Source organism: Chrysemys picta, chromosome 1 (genome assembly GCF_011386835.1).
Source record: "Chrysemys picta bellii isolate R12L10 chromosome 1, ASM1138683v2, whole genome shotgun sequence".
Lineage (NCBI taxonomy): Eukaryota > Metazoa > Chordata > Testudines > Emydidae > Chrysemys > Chrysemys picta.
The window spans coordinates 299760276-299785143 of NC_088791.1; the positions used below are offsets into that span (position 1 = coordinate 299760276).

The 24868-nt window shown below is 43.7% G+C and overlaps 1 protein-coding gene and 1 pseudogene across 1 annotated transcript in view; one reads left to right on the forward strand and one right to left on the reverse strand.

The window, feature by feature from the left end:
* The window catches only part of ATP7B (ATPase copper transporting beta), an 86097-nt gene that overhangs the window by 55355 nt on the left and 5874 nt on the right, over positions 1–24868 (reverse strand). The gene's annotated exons all lie outside the window — the stretch shown is intronic.
* LOC112059695 (5S ribosomal RNA) lies at positions 8942–9060 on the forward strand (annotated as a pseudogene).

Below are 24868 nucleotides of genomic sequence, written 5' to 3' on the forward strand. Positions count from 1 at the left end.
ACCTAGCCTCTCCCCTTCCCCCCCCCCACCCGAGTAGACAACGCTATGTCAGCAGGAGAGCTTCTCCTTTTGACAAAGCTATCACCTCTCGCGGAAGTGGATTAACTACACTGACGGCAGAAGCTCCCCAACCAGCGTAGGAACACCTTCACTTAAGCTACAGCAGTGCAGCTGTACTGATGCAACATTTTAAGTGTAGATCTGCCCTAAGGGTACGTCTACACTACCCGCCGGATTGGCGGGTAGCGATCTATCTATCGGGGATCGATTTATCGTGTGTAGTGTAGACGCGATAAATCTATCCCCAATCACTCTCCCGTCGACTGCTGAACTGCAGCTTGGCGAGAGGCGGAAGCAAAGTTAATGGGGGAGCTGCGGCGCGCCACGAGGATGCAAAATAAGTAATTTTAATTCGTTCTAAGATACGTCGACTTCAGCTACGCTATTCTCGTAGCTGAAGTTGCGTATCTTAGATCGATTTCCCCCCCCCCCCCCCCCCCCCCCCAGGGTAGACCAGGCCTAACTTTGATAAAGTGTCTTCATCTTCCCTGACTGGGGGAGGGGGATATTGAATATTAATTTGGATGTGGACTGAAGTAGCCATATTTATTATAGGGTTTTGTGCTTGCACAAAAAACGTTGTTTTAGTATTTGCAAGGTATGGATCTTCATTTTAAAGGGGCCTTTTGGATGCAAATAGTTCTCTGTGGATGGGAGAAGCACATTCAGGTGATCAGTGATAGTAGATTGAAGTTAAAGATCTCATTTAGGCTTCACAGAGCTAGTCTTTGGTGCAAAGATGTAAAAGGATGCATTGCTCCAGGACTGTTTTTGCACATTATGGGTTTGATTAGAAATAATAAGGATCCACTTTGGTTTGGTGGTATGTAATTTGATACTTTCTGCAGAAATGCAGGATTTCAATAGCAGAGTATTATGAGGATAAGGAACACATGCCAGAAAATTAAAAGGACACCCTAGAGTTTGCTTTATTAAGGCGTCAGGAATTGCTAAACATTATTATTTATTTAGACTGTGTTAGCATCCATAATGTGCTAAGTGCTTTCTAAAGCCAAATGAAGACACCCATTGCTTGCAGATTATGTTCCCAAGATGAAGTCGCCTGCATTTTTAAAAAAATGGTTGCTGCCCATTTCTAATCTCTCTAGGTTCTTCTCAAAAGGAAAGCATCATAAAATTTCCAAAACAATTGCACTGCAACATGAGAAGCCTGGGTTCAAGGAAAACCTAGGGGGTTAGATTTCCTTAAGCTGACAGACAAAAGGAACAAGCTCAGATGCATGCATGTCAGGTGGAACAAAAGAGGGAAGTCGAGAAATTTTACTACTCAAAGTACAAATAATCTACCATTTGACAAAGTCAGAATGGCCTTGATTGCCAAGTGAGCCATTTGCCCATTCTTCTGATTTAGTTACATCATTGAGAACAAATGCAGTATTGTCATCCCTAAGTGTTCAAAAATCACAAGGCAGCCCCCCAAAATCATGATGTTGGGTTAAAAAGCAAAAGATCTGAATATATATTATAAGATTTTTTTTAATTTTCCTTTGCATTTTTGAGCCCTGAGGTCCACTCAGCTGGTGTTTTCAAGATTTTCTTTGCAGCTACAAGGGCTAGAATCATACTTCTATTAAAATGAGCTGAGATCTCACATATTCACGTGACTCCAGGAGATGGAGCTTTAAGAAAAAAAACCCCACAAAATATCATGAAACGCAGTAAAATCATGAGACTTGACAACTTTGCAGTTGGTTTTCAAAATATTGCTTGGACTGGGAGAAAACAAAACAAATTTATTCTGCAGAAAAACAGCCACTGAATTTATGATTTCTGTAAATCAAAGGCCTGGGGTCATTACATTACTACATTTTCTACTCAAATAATTCTATGGTATTAACACATCTTTGCATATCATGGCATTTTTCTTTCATATTAATCCACACAAGGCTAGACACTTTTTCCATTGAAGACAGTCCATTCTGCTACTGACTTCAGTGGAAGTTGAATCAGGTTCAGGCCATTTAACTACATTCTGTACTTTTCCAAACCAACTGACATACTTTTTAATGAAGAAAAAAAAGGCCATATCTATTTATTATGAAGAGGGCACCAACTAGGTATTTTACACATAACTGACTTTCTTCACTCTTGAAGTGGGGGAATGGATTCACACCCAGATTTCAGAACCCTACCTTTGACCTATGAGATCAAAAGAGCCTAAGCCAACTTTTTTTACTTCATTACAGCACTGCAGGAAAAGCATGATAGCAGTTCTTAGATATACCAGTGTCATCATAAATTGAAAGGTAAACCTATTCCTCTAATAGATTAAATGATCACAAGCAATATAATTTCTTATATGTAAAAGCCTAGGATCATCATAACACAAGTTATACAAACCACTTGATTTCATAAAATCTAGACACTTGGAGCCAAATTCATACCTGCTTAAGCAACAGCATCAACAGAAGTTGGTGACTTTGTCCCAGTTCAAACCAGGTCTGAATTTTGGCTTCAGTTCTTTGAAAAACATGAGAGTTGGAGCCTCTTCCTGTCCCCAAACTAAAAACTAAGGAATCTGTCTTATAAACTTGTTACAACAAAAGTAAGACCAGCAACCTTATTTCCCAAACTAAGAGTGTGCCCAGTTCTGATCTGACACCAGTTTTACAACAGAATAAGATCATTGAGTTCAGTAGAACTGCAAGGAAGATCAATATCTGTACTTCTATACACCCAATGCTCCCCAAGACAGTAAAAAAGAATGTTTTGGATCCTGCATGCTCCAAGCTCAGTGTATCTGTCATGGAAAAATTGCTGTTAATTAAAACATCACTGATTTTTAATCCTGTAGCTATTGGGCCTAATATTTATGGCTGTATATTATCTGGACTTTGTCTGCTTTAGGAGTGCCAAAGTACCATCTGTTGATAATTGTTTCTGTTATCTACACACTAACACTGCAGGAACTCTATGGATTTAGACCTGGAACCCACAAGATTTATAACATTATTATAGGGAAAAGATACCATTTTTTTGGTCAAAGTGTAAGTACAAAAAGAACAATTGCCTTCTATATAAGTTCTATATTTCTCATGCAATCAAAAAAATATAAACAGTCAATATGTTCAACAACCAACTCTGATGTGCCACATTTATAAATAACAAAATAATATAGAATAAATGGAAAAGGGGAAGTTGATAGAATATAAACCAGAAGTTAGGAATTGTAGAAAACTGATAAAGGGAGCCAAGGGACACAAGTCAAAAGTCTGTGGCTGAAGAGGTAAAGACAATAAGAAGGAGTTTTTAAATATATTAAGAACAAAAAGAATCCTGACAATGATATTGATGAATTACTAGATGGAAATGGTAGAATTATCAATAATAATGCAAAAAACTCAGAAGTGTTCAATAAATACATCTGTTCTGTATCTGGGGGAAAAACAACTGATATAGTTTCATCATATGGTGATAATACTCTTTCCATTCCACTAGTATCTCTAGAGGATATTAAGAAGAAGCCACTAAAGTTAGACATTTTAAAATCAGCAGGTCCAGATAACTTGCATCCAAGATCTGAGTAGCTAGCTGAACCATTAACATCGATTTTCAATAAGTCTTGGAGCACTGGGGAAATTCCAGAAAACTGGAAGAAAGCTAATATTGTGACAATTTTTTAAGAGTAAATGGGATGACCTGGGTAATAATAGGCCTGTCAGCCTGACATTGATCCCAGGCAAGATAATGGAGTGGCTGACATGAGCTTCTTTTAATAAAGAATTAAAGGAGGGAAATATAATTAATTCCAGCTCACAGTGGTTTATGAAAAATAGATCTTGTCAAACAAACCTGAAATCTTTTTTTGATGAAATTACAAGTTTGGTTGATAAAGAACATAATAGACTTCTGCAAGGCATTTGACGTCATGCTGCATGACATTTTGATTAAAAACTAGAAGTACACCTCTACCCCAATATAACACTGTCCTCGGAAGCCAAAAAAATCTTACCGCGTTATAGGTGAAACTGCATTATATCTAACTTGCTTTGATCCGCCGGAGTGGGCAGTCCCGCCCCCCCGGAGCGCTGCTTTACCGCGTTGTATGCAAATTCGTGTTATATTGGGTCACGTTAGATCGAGGTAGAGGTGTATATACAGTTAACATGGCACATATTAAACGGATTAAAAACAGGATCACTGACAGGTCTCAAAATGTAATTGTAAATAGGAATCAACATCAAGCAGGTGCGATTCCAGTGGGGTTTCTCAGTGATCTGTTCTTGGCCAGATGCTATTTAACTCTTATTCCAGGTCACTGATAAAATATTGTGTCATCACTAATAAAGTTTGCAGACAACACTGAAATTGGGGGAGAGGGCAGATCACTGATTCAAAATAATCTGGTTTACTTGGTAAATTGGATAAAAGCAAACAACATACGTTTTAATATGGCTAAATGTGTACATGTAGGAACAAAGAGCATAGGCCATACTGACAGGATAGGGGACGCTATCCTCTGCTACTCCCAAATCTTTTTCACAGTCCCGGCTTTCCAGAATAATCAGCTCAACATGAACTCCCAGTGTGTCACTGTGGCCAAAAGGGGTAATGCGATCCTTGGATGCATGAGCAGAGGAATCTTAAGTAGGAGTAGAAAGGTTATTTTACCTCTGTATTTGGCACTGTTACAACTATTGCTGGAATACTGGATTCCGTTCTGGTACCCACAATTCAAGAAGGATGTTAATAAATTGAAGAGGGCTCAAAAAAGAGCCATGAGAACAATTAGAGAATTAGACAACATGCCTTATACGCTTAAGGAGATCAATCTATGTATCTTAAAGAAAAGGTTAAGGGGTGGCTTGGTTACAGTTTGTAAGTCTGTACATGAGGAACCAATATTTAATAATAGTCTCTTCCATCTAGCAGAGAAAGGTATAACATGATCCAATGGCTGGAAGTTGAAGCTAGATAAATTCAGACTGGAAATAAGGCGTATGTTTTTAAGGGTGAGAGTAATTAACCATTGGAACAATTAACCAAGGATCAGGGTGGATTTTTAAATCAAGACTGGATGTTTTCTAAAAGCTATGCTCTAGGAATTATTCTGGGGAAGTTCTTTGGCCTGTGTTATACAGGAGGTCAGACTACATGATCACAATGGTCAGTTCTGGTCTTGGAATCTATGAAGCCATAGCAGGCACCTGGCAGAACCCACTCTAGATAGGATCACTACATGACTTGCGCTATCATCTCCCCATTTTCAGTGCTCTTAACTTTCTGAAAGTTTCACCTCTGTGCTAAAGTTTTTCATGTTTGTCCTTTGATCAAAGCTGACTTTTTCTAGAAAGTCTGAGCAAAAGCAGTATATAAGGTGAACAGAATGGAATAGCTCACTAATGGTTTCCCAATTTTAAGTAATTTTTTATTTAAATATAATTTGAAATTAATAAACTTTACAATTTGAATCACTCCTGGATGGCTCATCTTAACAGACATGTAAGCCCTTTCATTGTTGTGAAATACATAGCTAAATAGGTTCACATTTAAAAACTCAGTCTGGTGCATAGGTGGTAACTTCTGCTACCTACAGTGCTGTCATTTAGCAATTTCAACCTTTTTTCTAAATTGTTCTGAACTGAGGGATTTCAGAGGGATTTTTAGTATAACTGTGAGGCTGGTGGACCAGGTTCCAGCTCTGGCCAAGGCTTTAGACCTCAGCCAATCCCTGACAAATGTATTGAATGTTTGATTCACTTTGCGTGTTAGTAAGGTTAAGATAGGTATTGGACTTATAACAATGTGTTTAGTGTTCAGACTTTATGAAATGCCTGTAAGTTACTGCATGCATTGATCTCACTTATAATATCTTTATCACATGCTTCAAGGTAATATTTAAGTTTTTGCTTTGTAACTATAAAAAATATTTGCTCTGAAACTGTGAACCCAGTCAGGAGGGATCGTCTCCTGCCCATCCCAAAGGCCTATCAAGACTAAATGGACCATCATGGGACATCACAATACAAAGACTTTGTTAATTGCCCCTTACTCCCATGAAGAGGCTATGTGCAAAAAGGCTCATCCCATCAGCTTGAATTCTGGAAGAACAAAATAAAAGTAGCTGTCAAAAAAATTTTCATCTCTTTTGCTTTTTGGACTCTCACAGCTATGAAACAGAAGCAGAGATCCCCAGGGTCCACCGGGGATAGCCCTAAATGACATTCAGAGCTGGCAGATTACTACATCTGTCACCTTTTGGAACCATAGACTGTAACTCATTTGTGTATATATTCTTGCCTGCTTTAACCTTGCAATAACTCTCCCATTGCTTTTCTTGGTTAATAAATCCTTAGTTAGTTTACTGTAGGATTGGCTACAAGTTTTGTGTTTGGTGTGAGATATAATGTATAAGTTGACCTGAGGCAAGTGACTGGTCTCTTGGGATTGGGAACAACGAAATGTTTGGTGTATAACCACCATCACTGGATCCAGCTTGCCTGGGTGGCAAGAAAGATAGATTGGAATGCCCAAGTGTACTATCTGTGACGCCATGGTAAGACTGTTTTAGTGTGTTAGGAGTTCACATTTGTTACTGGATTGGTGACACTTAGTTATAGAACACAGCCCATTCAGGATCTCTGCCCTGCTTCTTGACAGTCTGCCCTGAGTCGAGAGCCACTCCAGAGAGCATGACAACAATTTGTGTGTTGTCTTGTTTTGAATAGGTAAATGAAATATAGGGTGTGACATTGCACCCCATATTCTGCATAGTGATATTATTATATGATTATGATAATTATGATGCATTTTGTACAAGATGAGTCATATAAGGTGTCTGGAAAAGTTATGATTTACTGACTATTATCCTATTTGCATGGATGTATCATTTTTGTATCTGAAGTTATGGATATTGATTATGTATCTGTATTTCACATGTAGTCACACCTGGATGACACCGACTAGGCAAGATGCTGCCAGTCTAAACAGCTGGTTGTGAAGGTCCATTTAGGGCCATTAGGGTAAACAATAGGCCTTAGGAGAAGCCTATCTCCCCTTGGTGAGCCTTCCTGAGAATGCTCCAGACAGCCTGTAAGTAATGGCTGCTATGAGACTGCAAGGGCATGTGACCAGCCCACATGACTCTGGACTCCATTTTGGATACCAGTGTTTTTCCACAAGCTGGTCTGGGAACTGAGTTGGGAACAAAGTGTTCCTGTCCTGTGCTAAAGCTATATAAGGCCGGGCGTGACATCATCGGTTGTTCTTCACTCCCTCACAACTCAACACCTGAGAGAAGCACCGAAAGAAAAAACTTGTAATGGGGGAGGGGATCCCAAGCTGCAAATAAAATACAACTTGTGCCTTAAGAAGCTGCAAGCCTGCTTGTATCATCAGACAGGGTGAGAATTTGCTAATTCATATCCTATCTTTCTAGTGTTTTAGGCTTAGACTGCGGTTTTGTTCATTTACTAGGTAATCTGCTTTGATCTGTTTGCTATCACTTATAATCACTTAAAATCTATCTTTTGAAGTTAATAAACTTGTTTATATTTTAACCTAAACCAGTGTACCTTTAAGTAAAGTGTCTGGGGGAAAATCTCAGCTTAGTTACCCCAAGTATGCATATTCCTCTCCACACTGAGGGAGAGGCGGACATACTAATGAGCTTACAGATCCCTGTGCAGTGCAAGACAATATAATTTTGGATTTATACTCCAGAGGAGGGTGCATGCCTGGAGAGGTGGGAAACTGGCTGGCGTCTGTTGTTGGCACTCAGGTAGCCCCGTTTGAGTGTGTGGTGCCACCAACTGTCATGTTGGGTGATAACAGGGCCTGGGTGAGACTGGCTGCATCTCCAACCAAGGAAAGCAGTGTGAACAGGGCCAGTCCAACTGAGTGGGCACAGCAGTTTCTCATGGCTTCCAGACAGCATCCTCGGGGTGATAATCCATCACACAGGGTTATTTTTTATTAAATGGGATGTCTGGTTCAGCAGATTATTAAATTAAAGGGGTGAGTGGTAATGGCTCTACCAATAGCTGCCAAGCCAATAATGGCTCTTGTGAAGCCCAGCCTAATTTTAATGAAATTTACCCTGTGCAGATTGCCAGCGTAAAGCCTATGCCTCATGTGGGGCTTAAGTGGGGCAGAAGTCTTGTGCTGGCCCTCTGCATAGGGGTAATTTCACCCTTAAGGCGCACCTGATGGGAGCCACCCACATTCACTATGTAGCAATATGAGCCAGACATGCACACATAACACAGCCTACCTTCACTCCACAAGTTGGTAAGGAATTTGCTATACATTTTTAATGTTAGACTCAAGACCCCAGTTTCTTAGTTCTATAACCAATGCCTAATCCCAGTCAAGTTGGGGAATCTCTGCATAAATCCCAATGTAATAAAATCTATTTCAGTTATGTACAGCACAGATATCTTTGTTTCAAAAGACAGCCATAACACCACCTTGCATTTGCATTGTGAACGCTTTTTCTAAAATATAACAAGCCAATATGTTGAACAATCCAGTAGAACTAGATGCATGTAAAAGTAAGATCAAGACAAATTTATTTTATCTCTTCCTTCTTGCTATCTTATGCTGCCAACTACTGGAAATAAACTCTATGCATGTAACAAGAGAAGTTAATAGCAGCAATGTGATTTTTCCAAATTCTGTTCTATATAGGTTCTTAACACGTTCATTGCCATTGTATCTCAGCACTTCCAGCAGTGCATTAAGTGATGTGACTCACATCTGTCACTAGCATGGGCCAAATCATCCTCTCTATCTCCATGGATGGAAAAGAAGAAAAACTTCACAGAAACTCATTCTATCTATGCATCTGTTTTAGGGTTTTATTACCACAGTATCTGAGCACCTTGCACATAAAGTCAATAGCAGTTGCAATGTCATAGTGGCCTACAGCCATACCGGACCAAACACCCCCAGTCCTGTCCAATCTCAGAAGGTAAACCGTCCTGGGCCTGGCTAGTACTTGGATGGGTGACCGCCTGGGAATCTCAGGTGCTGTAGGCACTGAGTTAGTTGGGGTTGGTCCTGCTTTGAGCAGGGGGTTGGACTAGGTGACCTCCTGACGTCTCTTCCAACCCTAACGTTCTATAATTCTATGAGTGGATTTCATGGAGTCTCTGGCATATCTTCCTTTTCGGGGTAAAGTTCTGCTTAGGGCAAGGTGTTTGCTTTTGATGTTTAACTCCTTTTTTTTTTCTGTAGAGGTTTATTGAGGAAAAGTGGGTGTTAGTGTTGTGAGTGTCATTCTTATGTCTGGAAAGCCTCCCAATCTGAATTATGCAACCCACCCACTGAGGTGGGTCAGGGACAGCCCATGGCAGTGTTGCTCTGAAAGGGAGCATAGGCCAGAAGGCAGCACAGAGTTACCGAGCCTCCCTGAGGATGGCTCTTGCTTTGGCAAATTTCTTCCCCCCGTGCTCTCTCTTGATCTATGGTTCAAATCCACTGCCAATTCTGCCAGAGCAGCTAGTAGAAGCAGGGAGCCCACTGATGGAACAGTGCAAAGGACACTGCAGAAGTGCAAGTTTACAGAGTTTATAGTCCCTATAAGAATAATCCACATGAGAACAATTGGGCCATATGACATTTGCTGTTTAAGTCACATACTTGTGACCCAGGAGCCCCGCAGATGCCAACTGGCCGAGGGCACACCGTACCATAACTCATCAGGTTTTACATACGCCTGGCCACAGCTCACTGTTGTATGCAATGGAGCTAAGACTTATCACACATCTGCCCACCTTTATTTGAATGAAGCTCCTTCTGATCTGACATCTCAGGCATTGTTAGTTTTGTCCAGAACAATTTACGAACTTGGAACCTAATTCTGTAAACCCTTAATCATTTGATCAATCCCACTGAAGACAATAAGACTATTTGCATGACTATGGACCACTTTTGTGGACTGGTAAGAGTTTCAGGAGGCTGTTCCTATAAAGGAAGTTGAATCCCCCATTGAAATGCAATGTTTGGGTACAATACCATAAAGCAGTTTAGGATACAGTCCTACTTAAAAATTGTCTTTAAATAAGTCAGACATATGCTGAAATGGCTCCTCACTCAACTCCCATATTCTGCATAAACAGACTGAATACTACATATTTGGGTGGAAAGTGAGTAGTTAAGCATGTTGGTGGTGTTGGAGGGGACGGGGAGAGCGTGGGGGCCCCAGGCTGGGGCATGGAGGAGTCACAGGGGAAGGTCACATGCCCCCCCCTTGTGTCCCTCCCATGACTGCAGTACCATCAAGAAATGATTTCTACTTGCACCACTGCTTACACCGTTCCAAAAAGGGCCATGCACCCCACCTCCGCAGTCAGCAGTGACTCTCAGCCAGCATTGGAAAACAGAAGGGTTTATCAGTCAATGGGAACATGGTGTAGAACAGATCTTGTTAGGATAGAAAGCAGGAAGTTACAGCAAAGTCCATCTTGGAGAGGGGGGATCCAGAGCCCAGAGGTCTCTCCCCGAGTCCCAAACCAGCAGACTAACTCCTTCTACTCCTGGGGGGATTCTGCGTCAAAAAATGCAAAATTCTGCATATTTTTTTTGTCAAACTAATGCAATATAATCACACCCATTTCAATCGTTTTGGTAATTTATTTAAACTACAAGACAGAAAAAAGTCACAATAACTATTCAGCATTTCCTAAACACATGAAAGTTAAGTGAAAAACACCTGGTAACTAATACTCTGCATTCCACTTACAATCCTGGATTTTCATTTAAATTTACATTACAGAACACCAAACGGAGGCGTAGGCGGGGGAGTTGAATGTCATTTTAAATTGCTCAGACTTTCACACATGAAAGTCATACAGTTTTGCTAATCATTGTCCTGGACCTGGCTGAATATTCTGGGAAGTGCTTGGTTCTGATTGTCCTGACATTTTATTGACTGCTTGGTAAATGTTTTATTTGCCCTCAAAGTCTTTTTTTTTTTTTAAACGGGTCAGTAAAATAAATCCTGAGCTGTAATCTAACCCCATTGTGCCACTTTGGCACAGGAAAAAAAAGTGAGAAATCAGAGATCTTCCTAGCTGAGGATTCCCTTACTGTTTTTTATAATCAGACTCCTTTACATCACTCTGGCAATGTTGGAGCCTTAAAACTTTCATCGGTTTTAATGCTCCTGGGGGAATTGACTGAGAATGGGAACAGTTAACTAACAATAGGAACAACAGGCATGCTGCTACATTTCTGCCTCAGAGAATGAGATCAATTAACCATCAACAGTAACTTTAACAACGTTACTACACAGTAAGGGTGCTACATTTCTGCCTCAGAGAATGAGATCAATTAACTCAGGCAGGCTGCTTCATCTGTGCCTCTAGCCTACCTTGTGCATAATAAAAAGCCCTATCCTTACACACCACGGAGCTGCAGTCGCAAAGAGGGACAGAGTCTCTCTCTCTCTCTCTCTCTCTCTCTCTCTCGCTTGTTGGCACGCACGTACATCCAGCCCTGCCCCCGCCCCCGACGGTGATCACGCAGGTATGCACGCCCAGGCCGCACCCCTGTCTCTAAGGCTGCTCCAGGCACACCAGAACAGACAAGCTGGCTGGGCTTCTGGGGAAGAGGCGCATGTCCCCCAGCAGATTTTTTTTTTTGCGTTTTTCTGCACAGGGGGCACAGAAAAATGCAGGCCATATGAATTCTGCGCCCCCGCATAGGCGCAGAATCCCTCCAGGAGTATCCTTCCAACAGCCCAGCCTCAGTCACACTCAGCAGCCCCACTGCCATGCTTTGTCTCTTTCCTAGGCAAGCAGGTCACCTGGTCTCTTTGTTCTCCAACCCCTTCGGCTGGCTCCTTGCAGAGGACAGGCTCCGGCCATCAGTTGCCAGTATACAGAGAGTTGGCCATTCTCTGTGTCCAGGCAGCCAGTTGGCAGTCACCCATGCCCTCTAGGGGTCTCTGCAATGATCACATACCCTTATCCTACCACCTAGATATCTGAGTGATACATAGGGGAAACTGAGGCACACACAGTATTCAGAGAAAGCATTAAGAACATTCCCACTTCATCACATATGTACAAGTGATGTATAAAGAATTATGGATGTGTGCTGGAAATACGTTCCTAAAATGTGTTTGGCAGGCAGTGCCTAACTCCATCTTGTCCTAGACAAAGGAATGTTCTTTTGCAGGCTTGACTGCATCTTCACTATAAATTAAGCAAGGTGAGACAAAGGCAATGAAAAGCACATTAACAAGAAAAGTACAACAAAGCCATTAGGCAAGCAAGTGAGGGAAGATAGCCGTTTAATATTGATGGAGACTGTACCCTCAGGAAGCCTTCCTGCCTCTTGAAACTTAGTTTTGTTTTATTACAGAAAACACCTCAGTGCTGAAAGATAAAACCTCAATCAAACTAACAGGCTGGCGTGTGTTCTGTCTCTCTGGAGACAGCAAACTTAATAACTTCTGTGAGGGTCCATTGAGAGAGACTGGACACAGCAGAAAAACCTCTTTGGGGAATTTGGGAACTGGGGTTCACTGACCTGCAAGGCAAGGTTTAGACTGGCAGAGTCCTGAGGAGTTTGCTAGCAAGGGAGACAACCTGGTGTGGTAGGGCGATGACTCATAGCTAAGGCTATGATTTTGGCACAGGTATTTTTATTAAAAGTCACAGACAGGATGCAGACAATAAACAATAAACCATGGATTTATTGAAGCCTGAGCCCCGTCACTGTGGGGATGAATTACTGGAATTTTCATTAAGTCACAGAGGTCTCATAAAAATCACGGAATCCATGACCTCTATGACTGACTCATAGCTTAAGCAGCAAAGCTCACTCTTGTTGTGGCAGCGTGGTAACACAGCCACAGGTGCCAACTCCGTGGGTGGTCTGGGGCTGGAGCACCCACGGAGAAAAAATGATGGGTGGTGAGCAGCCACTGGCAGCCCCCATATCAGCTACCCTCCACCCCCCCCAAGTGCCTCCTGCCTGTCAGCAGGCCCAGTGGATCAGCGCCTCCCCCTTCCTCCCTGCACCTCCCACCCGCCACAACCAACTGTTTCGCAGTGTGCAGGAGGCTGGAAGAGAGGGGGGAGGAGCGAGGACACGGTGTGGTCGGGGGAGGAACTGGATGGGAAGAAGCGGGGCGGGGGTTGAGCGGGGACAGGAAGAGGAGGGGTGTGTGGGGGGCCTTGGGGAAGAGGTGGAGTGGAGTGGGGATGGGACCTAATATACCTGGATTTCAGTAAAGCGTTTGATACTGTACCCCATGAGGAATTATTGGTTAAACTGAAAAACATGGGGATCGATATGAAAATCCAGAAGTGGATAAGGAATTGGTTACTGGGGAGAATGCAGCGGGTTGTATTAAAGGGTGAACTGTCGGGTTGGAGGGAGGTTACTAGTGGAGTGCCTCAAGGTTCGGTTTTGGGACCCATTTTATTTAATCTATTTATAACTGACCTCGGAACCGATTGCAGGAGTGGGCTGATAAAATTTGCAGATGATACGAAGGTGGGAGGCGTTGTAAATTCGGAGGAGGACAGGGATATCCTGCAGGGAGACTTGAATGAGCTTGTGAATTGGAGTATCAGAAATAAGATGAAATTTAATAGTGAAAAGTGTAAGGTGATGCATTTGGGGATGACTAATAACAATTTTAGTTACAAGATGGGGACGCATTGGTTAGAAGTAACGGAAGAGGAGAAGGACCTAGGGGTTCTTGTAGACCGCAGGATGACTATGAGTCGACAATGTGACGTGGCGGTGAAAAAAGCCAATGCTGTCTTGGGATGCATTAGGCGAGGTATATCTAGTAGGGATAAGGAGGTCCTGCTTCCGTTGTACAAGGCGCTGGTGAGACCTCATTTGGAGTACTGTGTGCAGTTCTGGTCTCCCATGTTTAAAAAAGATGAACTCAAACTGGAACGGGTGCAGAGAAGGGCCACTAGGATGATCAGAGGAATGGAAAAGCTGTCGTACGAAAGGAGACTAGAGGAGCTTGGGTTGTTTAGTCTGACAAAGCGAAGGCTGAGAGGGGATATGATTGCTATCTTTAAATATATTAGAGGGATTAATACAAGGGAGGGAGAAGAATTATTCCAGCTTAGTACTAACGTGGATACCAGAACGAATGGATACAAACTGGCCGTGGGGAAGTTCAGACTTGAAATTAGACGAAGGTTTCTGACCGTCAGAGGGGTGAAATATTGGAACGGCCTACCGAGGGAAACGGTGGGGGCGACGGACCTGTCTGGTTTTAAGATAAAGTTAGATAAGTTTATGGAGGGAATGGTTTAATGGTAAAACATAGTAGTCAAGGAAAGCCAAGCAATGGTGGGTAAATAGTATAATGGCTAACGGGGTCGGGCTGGAGACTCTTGCCTATATGCTCGGGGTCTTACTGATCGCCATATTTGGGGTCGGGAAGGAATTTTCCTCCAGGGCGGATTGGCTGAGCCTCTGGAGGTTTTTCGCCTTCCTCCGCAGCATGGGGCAGGGATCTCTAGCAGGAGGGTCTCTGCCGATTGCAGTCACTAAAAACAGGATTGGGGACTTCAACAGCAGAGTCCAGGGAAGGGGTAGGGACGGTTTTATGGCCTGCAGCATGCAGGGGGTCAGACCAGATGATCATAATGGTCCCTTCTGACCTTAAAGTCTATGAGTCTATGAGACCTGGGGCAGAGCCAGAGATCGAGTACCCCGTGGCACTTTGGAAAGTCGGCGCCTGTGATCGCAGCAGTTCACAGTTCTACGTGACCTGAGCAACACATCACAATACTGTATAATATTTTTGTAAATGATTAGTTTCTTCTCTGGGCTAGGAATCATGACAACATATTAATCGAAAATAGACCAAGATAAGGTACAATCTAGTATTAGTATGTAATAACTATAAACCAACAAAGCTAACTGCTTGCTTAATGTGACTGTTTACTTGTTTAACCTTCTTAGCGTATGTGCAACATGCCTCAGGTGGCATGTGACCAGGATTCATCACCAAATTTGGTCCGCTGGTTGTATATTAGCTTCCTCAGCCTGGGCCAGGTACTGATGGGGAGTGCAACATGAATGCTGATCCATGCCCCATTAGCTCCTAATGAGGAGAAATCCTTAGTGAAAAGACTTGGGCTATAATGGAGTCCCAGCTTGTTAGATGCCATATATTTTCATGGCACCACAAATCATCCTGCACATTAATATATTACAATTGGTTCTGTATGTAGGGTTGTAAAAGATGAATGGGAGAAAAAAAAACTTTTCACCATCATTGCTGGTAGAACTGTGTGCAGAAACTGGGTTGCTATGTGTCACATAGCAACTGACAGTATATACTGGGTAGTGCTGAATGTATTAGCATAGTTAGTTAACTTCTGCAGAAGCAGCCACTAGTTTTAAGCAAGACAGGCCCATCTACTCATAAAAACAGGCTCCTCAAGGAACATCTTGCAGTTCCTACAAAAAACAACAATACCGAGCAAGTCCCTGAAGCACACGTATTACATCAAATTTTTGAATTGAAACTAGTTTCACGTGAATGTTCCTGATAATGATTTTATACGCCCAGGATATTTGCTGCTATGTACATATTAGTTTATGAAAGCAAAAGCTCACTACAAAATAGAATTGATTGACTGAATGACCACACAGGAACATCTTTTAGGAAATCTGAGTCTGAAGAGTTAAACACGTCGCAAGCTTGGGAAAAGGGAAACACTCCCCCCCCCCCCCCCAAACTGATACAGTGTCCAATTCTCAGGGAAGCAATGAATTTTCCAAAGTTCACCTAGTTCTGTTCTGTGGAAGAGGGACAATTCCCTTTTCCTCCCAAGTCATTTTTAGTCAAAACCTTTGCATTCTGCAATTCAGTAGAACGGCTTGATCCTGCGGTGCCTCACTGCCCTCAACCCCGAATGAAACTGAAGTGTTACACTGTTGAAATACTGGGATTAACTAGTTTAGGGGATAGATTTCCTCCAGTGTCTCAGCTTTGCTTGATGCAAGAGAAGGGAAGGTGTGTGTCTTGTAACCTGGTCTGGGAGTTCAGTGAGCTGCTTCCTAGCACCTCTAATTTATATCACAAATGCAGATGCAGAGTCCTTAATTGAACCTGCACCCATGGTGGATGGAGGGAGGGGGAAGAGAGGTGCAGGGCCCAGATATGGCACACCTGCACTAACAAAAGGGAATTCTCTGCAGGCCAGATCTGTGGCCACTTTCTGGCTCTTTTGCACCTCCTGATTAATGCAAAGGGGATAGATATAAGTGGGGAATTCAAACCTGTATCTACACTGGATTGGTGTGAAACGTTCCTGTTCCCCTCAAAATATCTCCTCCCCGAAAAAACTAGCAACCTCCCCCCTCAAAAACCTTTGTTCTGTTGAGTGACAGTTTAGCAGAAGAGATCAAGCATTAATTAGTGAAGACACTGCACCTCATAGATTGAAACCTAACTGCTGAGCCTTTTACCCAACCAGGTGAGTACAAATGGGACACCTTGAATAAGAATAACTTACGTTAGCAAAGGTTTCAGGATCAGGTCTTTTAAATTCTATATTAACAGAATTGAACTTTTTTTTAATAGGAATCTTTCACCAAAATCCTGTGTAGACACAAATTGTTTAACTTCTTATTGCATCTCCTGATCATAAACAAAGGCCAACTTCTGCTCTCAGATATACACTGTAAAGCCTGGTTTACACTACAAACTTAGGTCAATGTAAACTGCCTTGCATTGACCTAGTTATGCATGCATCTACTCTTAAATTTGCCACCCATCGATGTCAGCTCTTGTCATAACTATAAAGGGAAGGGTAACAGCCCTCCTGTGTACAATACTATAAAATCCCTCCTGGCCAGAGACTCCAAAATCCTTTTACCTGTAAAGGGTTAAGAAGCTCAGGTAACCTGGCTGATACCTGACCCAAAGGACCAATAAGGGGACAAGATACTTTCAAATCTTGGTGGGGGGAAGGCTTTTGTTTGTGCTCTTTGTTTTGGTGGTTGTTCGCTCTTGGGACTAAGAGGGACCAGACATCAATCCAGGCTCTCCAAATCTTTCTGAACAAGTCTCTCATATTTCAAACTTGTAAGTAAACAGCCAGGCCAGGCGTGTTAGTTTTATCTTTGTTTTCTCAACTTGTAAATGTACCTTTTACTAGGATGTTTACCTGTGTTTGCTGTAACTTTGAACCTAAGGCTAGAGGGGGGTCCTCTGGGCTCTTTAAGTTTGATTACCCTGTAAAGTTATTTCCCTGATTTTACAGAGATGATTTTTACCTTTTTCTTTAATTAAAAGCCTTCTTTTTAAGAACCTGATTGATTTCTCCTTGTTTTAAGATCCAAGGGGTTTGGATCTGTATTCACCAGGGAATTGGTGAAGAGTCTCTCAAGGCTACCCAGGGAAGGGAATTAGCACATTGGGAGTGGTGGCAGCGGACCAGATCTAAGCTGGTAGTTAAGCTTAGAAGTTTTCATGCAGGCCCCCACATCTGTACCCTAAAGTTCAGAGTGGGGAAGTAGTCTTGACAGCTCTCCATTATGCCGACATATTAACACCACCTGCCCGAGAGGCACTGAGCCAGGGTTGATGCACAGAGGGCAATGCAGCACAAATGTAGACACTACATTACCTATAAAAACAACAAGGAGTCTAGTGGCACCTTAAAGATTTATTTGGGCATAAGCTTTCGTGGGTAAAAAAACCTCAATTCTTCAGATGCATGGAGTGAAAATTACAGAACCTATGCCAATTACATTACATTACCTATGTCAATCCTAACAGTCCTCCAGCAGCCATCCCACAATGCCAGATACTGACCGCTCTGGTCATAACTGTGAACTCCGCTGCCAAGTGTTCACAGAGACCAGAAGCCCACCCCTGCTTTACAACCTCACGAATTTTTGAAATGTCTTTTCCTGATTGTCCAGCTTAGCAAACACACCTAGTTGCTGTGTGCAACTGCCCAGCTGACCAGGCTGGCTACATGCTCCAGACATGTTTCGGCTTGGAGCAGACAGAGATAGTGGATCTCCTGGGGCAGTGGAGAGAAGCGGCTGTGCAAGCACAACTATGGACCAGCCACAGAAACATGGACATCTATGAGCAGATGGCATGGGGGAGGCAAAAGAAGGGGTACAACAGGGATCAGCAACAGTGCCGTGTGAAAACCAAGGAAAAGGCCAGAGAAGCCAACAGGGATCTGATGCCAAGCTACAGACCTGCCATTTTTACAAAGAGCCACATGCAATACTTGGCAGAGACACCATCACCACCACCCCAAAGACCACCATGGATACCTCAGAAGCCCAAGTCAGGCTCCTGCCGTGAACTGTGAGGACGAGGAGGAGGATGGGGGACAAATGACAGGGGGATCCAACTATGCCGTGAGCCAGAGCTGTTTGAGGCTCCACCACAGTCCAGTCAGTCCCAGCAGTCGAGCACACGTGAGCCCAGTGCAGGGGAAAGAACCTCAGGTAAGTGTGTAAATTTATTTCCCATTACAGTGATGGTGCCCCCAACTTAACTGGACACAACTATTGACTTTTCATTAACTTACTCATACTAGAAGAGGTAGTGGTACAATAAAAAGAAACAGAGTTATCTGCTTTTTATTCCCCTCTAGATTTAGCAGGGGAGGGGAGGTGGCATGCAGAGCAGTTTGTTTACGTTCGCAGGGATGTTCCCTGAATCCTTCTGAGAGATCACAATGAAGCTTTCATGGAAATAATCTGTAATCCAGTCCCAAAGATTTCTAGGGATGGCCACCTTATTTCTTCATCCACACCAGGACACTTTCCCACACCTGTCAGTGATAACTTCAGCAGGGACCATTTCAGTACACAAGTATCAGAGGGGTAGCCGTGTTAGTCTGGATCTGTAAAAAGCAACAGAGAGTCCTGTGGCACCTTTAAGACTCTTATGCTCCAATACAACTGTTAGTCTTAAAGGTGCCACAGGACTCTCTGTTGCTTTTTTCAGTACACAGGCTACCAACATATAGACCCAGAAAGCTTTGGACGCTAGTAGCAGCTGCGTTCTCTGTGCCTTTGTTACCCTCAGAAGTGAGATACCAGCTAAAAGCACTACCACTTGCAGAAAATGGTGCCAATGTTCAATGCCACCATTGCCCTATGCTCATAGTTTCATATAACCTAGAAATCCCCTCTTCAATTTCCTCACCGCAGAGGGCCATGCTCCCCGTGGCTGGTGCTGTGAGTGGTGCCATGCACAATGACTCAGAAGCAGAAGTGTCAATAAGTACATCTTATTTAACACTTTAGGGGAGCAAAGGACGGGAGTTCTGAATCTTAACTTTCACTTTCCGTTGTACTATACTGACAGTGGTACCTCTGTGTGTTTTATCTGTAGCTGCCATTGTGGCCTTGAGGAGTTCCCCCTCCATACCTGTGGAACACCTAATCTAGATAAAGAGGAGAAAGAAGAGGACTTGGGATGACATGTTCAGCAAGATCCTGCAAGCTAGTGCTGCATCAGACCATGAGCAGAGGGCCTGGAGGATGAACACTACAGACTGTACGGAGGAGGAAAGAGTGGAGAAGAGAAAAGCCCAGGTGTCCCAGCAGGAAGAGGAGTGCGAGATGCAGCAGGACATAATGGGGTTTCTTCAGCAGCAAGCTGCAGGCTCTTGTGGACCTACAGGTTTAACAATCACAGGCTCACCTCCTTTTGCAGTCCATGCAGAAGTCCAGTATAGCACCTCTCGACACCAGCCCCACCATTCCACATGGCATCAGGGCTGCATCCCTACCCCACCACTCCACACCAGGGGACAGTAAGGACAATCACAGCTTCACATATACACATCAACTATGGCTCTCACAGGTCAGTGTGTATAACTAAAATGGACATGAACATTATTTGTTGCTGTGGATCAAATGTGCGCAGTAAGCTTTTTTTCCCCCTAAAGCTTCTCACCCTCCCAGAATACATGCTGTGTCCCCCAGCGGGGCCTGCCCCCCCCTCCAATTTGAGGTTCATGGGATTTTAAAAATAGGTGTGAAAATTATGGGATAGAGATGGCATAATAAGGTGGAGAAAGTTGCATGATGGGAACTTGAGCCCAGAGTCCCAGTCACCCCTGTGTTTCTGCCCCACAATGCATTGTCAAAACTTCCCAACAGACAGTGCACTAGATGGCGGCAAGTTGGACACTGGGATACCTACCCATGATGCACCGCACTGTGCATCAAAACAAGCACTCCTGGTGAGTATGTGCAGCACCAATGCGAGGAGCCAAGAATGCACATGCACAAGCAATATACAGTGGCTTTATGCCAACATAACTTGCATCAGCAAAAGTTTGTAGTGTACACATGTCCTTAGCCCCAAATATCTCCATTGGCTTCAGTTCAACTTACTTCAGATTTACTCTGGCTCAGCTAGAAGTAGAATCTGTCTCTAAATAAGCCTGACTAAAAAAAATTATTTTTACCAGCATTTATTGTGTTCAGTAACTTAACATAATTACAACATACTAGTAAAAACCACACCAGCTAAATTTCTTCCTAAATACACAGTTCTCATCTTACATTTTACACACCCACTTCTCTGTCCTTGTTTTTGTATTGTTCTGTACTGTCCCAGTGTGGGCCTTAAACTATAAGCCCTTCGGAGGAAAGAGCTTCTTAAATGGCACAGTTTGCTTTCTGCACGATGCTATGTATACTCATGATGCTATGCATCTAACAACAATTATACAATAAGCAGCTGTAATGCACAGTCAAAAGATATATATATATAAAAAAACAACTTACTGTGTACTCAAATGAACTAAAACTCCTCCTGTTACATACAGTCCCATGCATTTTGGAAGCTAAGAGTGCATCCCTGTAGAAATGCCTAAGTTCACAGTATTGTAATGCACACAGTGAGCAAAGAAAGCACTCAGTTGTACAACCAAGTATTAAAGGCCACATGACTGTCATATGAATATACTTGCATGCAATTACTTCAATTTTTCGGTGTTTGATTACCGACCAGTGGCTTTATCTTATCAAGTTATTTGCATGCACGGAATTTAGGAACTAATAAAATACACATTTTTCTCCAGAGTCTTAGGCCCCAATCCTGCAAAGAGCTCCATCCATGGGCATAGGTGCTGGCACTAGGGGTGCTGCTGCACCCCCTGGCTTGAAGCGGTTTCCATCATATACAGGGTTTACAGTTTGGATCAATGGCTCTCAGCACCCCAATATAAAAACTGTTCCAGCACCCCCGGCCCTGGGCATGGATTCCTGTGCCCAAGCAGATCCCCACTGGTTTCAATGGACGTAAAAGGGATCTAACTGCATGGAATTCATTTCAGGATGAGGGCCTTAGTAACCAGTACTCAATCAACTGTGTGCACGCACAGCCATGCAGCAATCTTGTATACACTGCGCAAGTCAAAAACGGTTCCACTCACGTCTCCTCTGTGCAGCCCCAGCAGGGACATGGTGTGACCCTTTAAGACCCTGAACTGCCCCCGCCCGCCGTGGCCCGTCTCCTTGCTGTGGGAGGAATGGAAGTGTTTCCAGTCTCAGGGACACACTCAATCTGGCTGTGAGGAGACGAGGCACTTGAATACCCCTTGTGCAGGAGTTGAGGTGAAAGCCTGGATGGGCTCTGCGGTACCACCCCAGGACAGTGGAGACTCCGGAGCTGCGACTTGATAGGGCCATAGCACCGACACACAGTTGGTTTCCACTCAGCAATTGCTGCTGCCGGCGGGAGCTGCAGCCTGGGCCCCATCCTGAGAGCGTCCAGATTGGGGCTCTGAAATCCCAGACCCAGGGGAGGTGCAGTCAGACACCCCTCCCCCCCCCCCCACAGACTCCTGGCCAGGCTTCTAGGGCTGCCTGCTACAGAGCTAATCACTTTCCTCTAGGACCCCGCAAATGGCAGTGATGAGAATTAATGTATGATACTGAGAGGCACCTTAGGGAAGCTCCCTGTACACACATGTGCACACTCCTACACCCTGCGCACACCCCTCTCATGCCCACCTCCCCGTGTACACCCCCCCTCACACACACCCCTGTGCACATCCCTCTCACATGCACACCAAATTAGTACAGTAAGAAGACTTCAAAAAACAAACAAAAAAAAAGTGTAAGCTTGCCCCAGGACACAAATGTAGTGTTCAATGGTGTTTGTAGCCCACTCAGTACAAAGACAATTTAGAGGGAAAGTTGTTTAGTAACAGAGGCCTATCTAAAGATCAGCTATAATGGGGCTCAGCCTCCCACAGCATTTGGGCTACAGTATCTTCAAAAATGTTCCAATGCAAAATTTTATACGCTTGCAGAAGAGGGTGGGAGCCAGCATAATAATTCCTCTGTCATCTTAGCCACCCAGGGTTTCCAGAGACAAGCCTTTTAAAGGCCTTTTCTCACTGTGATAAAAAACCACATCAGAGACAAAATCTGCTCTCACTGAAGTTAATGGGAAATCATTTACAAGCTTTCCCGCTACACATGCATTGAGATGCTCAAGGTATTAACTAACAATACCCTGAAAATGCTGTGATATGTTCACACATGGCTACATGTGCCTTCAGTCCCTAGGGCTGCCCACCCTGCAGCTTTCACAAAGGCTGAAGTCACAAGTCAAATAATTTGTGATTTAAAAAAAAAAAAAAAAAAAAATCAGCAGAATGTTTAACACATTGGTGGGGGGAAAAAACTTATCCTTTTATATCAGATGCAATTTTAGTGCTGCCACAGGAGAGACTATAGAAACAAAAACATTATCAGTTCTTTGAACTGATAGAACAATACAAGTTTTATGTGGCATCATCGTTGGTGAACTGGGAGATATCTGCATTATTCTCGTAGATACTATATGTAACTCGTCAAGTATCAGAGGGGTAGCTCCCAATACTTCTGTTAGTCTTAAAGGTGCCACAGGACCCTCTGTTGCTCTTTATATGTAACTCGGTGTCCTTGTTCCATTTTGTATTGCTACCTGACATGAAGCATAGGATTAAATCAAAGGAGGCTGTAAAGGGGCTGGTTAAGAACCAAGCAGGACAGATGACACAGATAAGACAGCTTCAAAGGAGTTAAGATAAGAACGGCTGGGCCATCAACTGGGGGGAGAACTAGCAGGCTCCATCCAGGCCCTCCAGGGTATGAGTTACTCTTCCCAAGGCTATGGGGGTCAAAGGAGATTCTTAAACCTCAAAGACCCTAGAAAAGGGAACAGGTGTGGGTTAGCTGGGAGAGGCTTTCCAGCATGTCTGTGAAAGCTGACAGGCTGCTAAGATTTACTCAGCGATAGAGGGAGCACTCTGTAAAAAGTGCAGGCTGTTTCTCCCAACCCAGACGCAGAATAAGTTGGTCCTGTCTTGAGCTATGGATAGTGAGGTTAAAACATAGGTAAGGAAATGTGTGTACGACTCTTTTTTATATGTTGGCCCTGTACCATTTGTACCTTTGGGTGAAAGACTAAATAATGCCTCGTTTTGAATAAGTTGTTTTTGAGTCATTTGAATCAGGTGCTGTCGCAGGTTCCCAAAGAGAAATTCCTGCAGGATCCAAACTCCAGTTGGCCCTACTGAAGTATTCCTGGTTGGTTCCCAATAGGGTGAAACCCAGGTCCTGGTCTAAGTGTGGGTGAACCACAGAATTCCAGCCCAGGAGAGATAAAGGCCCGAGGCCTGGTGCCTGTGGGGGTGCACATGGCAAGACTCCGAGAAGGGACAGCAGCGCACCCTGAGAAGAATGATGGTAACCATGACACCAACTCCATAGGAAAATACTCATGGGCCTTCTTTGAGGCTTGATCCAAAAGAAAAAAATCCTCCTGTGAGAAAGTGATTGTGTAATATCTAAACAAGCAGTACTAGAGGGGGAGGGAAGTATTCCATTGGAATAGGGAGCATCTTGTGACTGTAGTGAGGTTTAGGGAGGTTGTGCTGTCTGGTAGCTGCTGAGATTATTTTCTATTGCATAAAGGCCCCTGGGGGCTTATTCGCCACCCCCTATCCTGGAATTTTCAACTTCTGCGATGAATCAGACCTATAACTCCCACATACAGGAGGGGACCTAAAATAGAAGATTAGGCAGAATGTGCAGTTTTCAGTTTGCAGCCTTTCCTCTTGCCAGCCACATACTCTGCTGTTTTTAAAAAAGGAACTCCCTCCTCTACTTGGGTCTTAATCAGGGGCTGGAAGAGTTAGACCAGAATGTACACGTCCTCTAGTCCACTGGTGAGCAGCATAAGGAGGCTCATGGACATCTGTCTCATTACTGACAGGTCTTCTGAATTAAGCCCTGGAGAGGCTCTATATTATTCCTGGAATTTTTGCAGATTAAATTTTATGTCTTTGCCCCTAATTCTCATTACATTCCAATTTTCTTGCAAATTCAGTCAGCACATTTAGCAACACAACACTTCTCCTAGCTATGTGAGAAATTGCTTAGCTTGATCCAGGAAACAAACACTGGAATTCTATTATGCATAGGTTTACCAGGTTCAGAGGTGCCAACTTCCCCGGTCCCCAGGTGACAGTCAACCCCCTCTCTGCCCCGGGCCCAGCCCCCACTCCACCCCTTCCTCCAAACCTCCTCTCCTCTTCCTGCCCCCACTCCTCCCCTCCCCCGCAGCACCTCCTGAATGTCACTGAACATTGTGGCGGGCGGGAGGCGCTGGGAGGGAGGAGCTGAACCACAGGGCTGCTGGTGGGTGCTGAGCACCCACTATTTTTTTCCCCGTGGGTGCTCCAAGGCTGGAGCACCCACCAGGTCCATACATCTGGATTTTCCCAGACATGACATCTCTTTTGGTCCTCCGATCTCCATTCAGGAGGACTTTGACATATGAACAAGTGTCCGGGAAGTATGATAT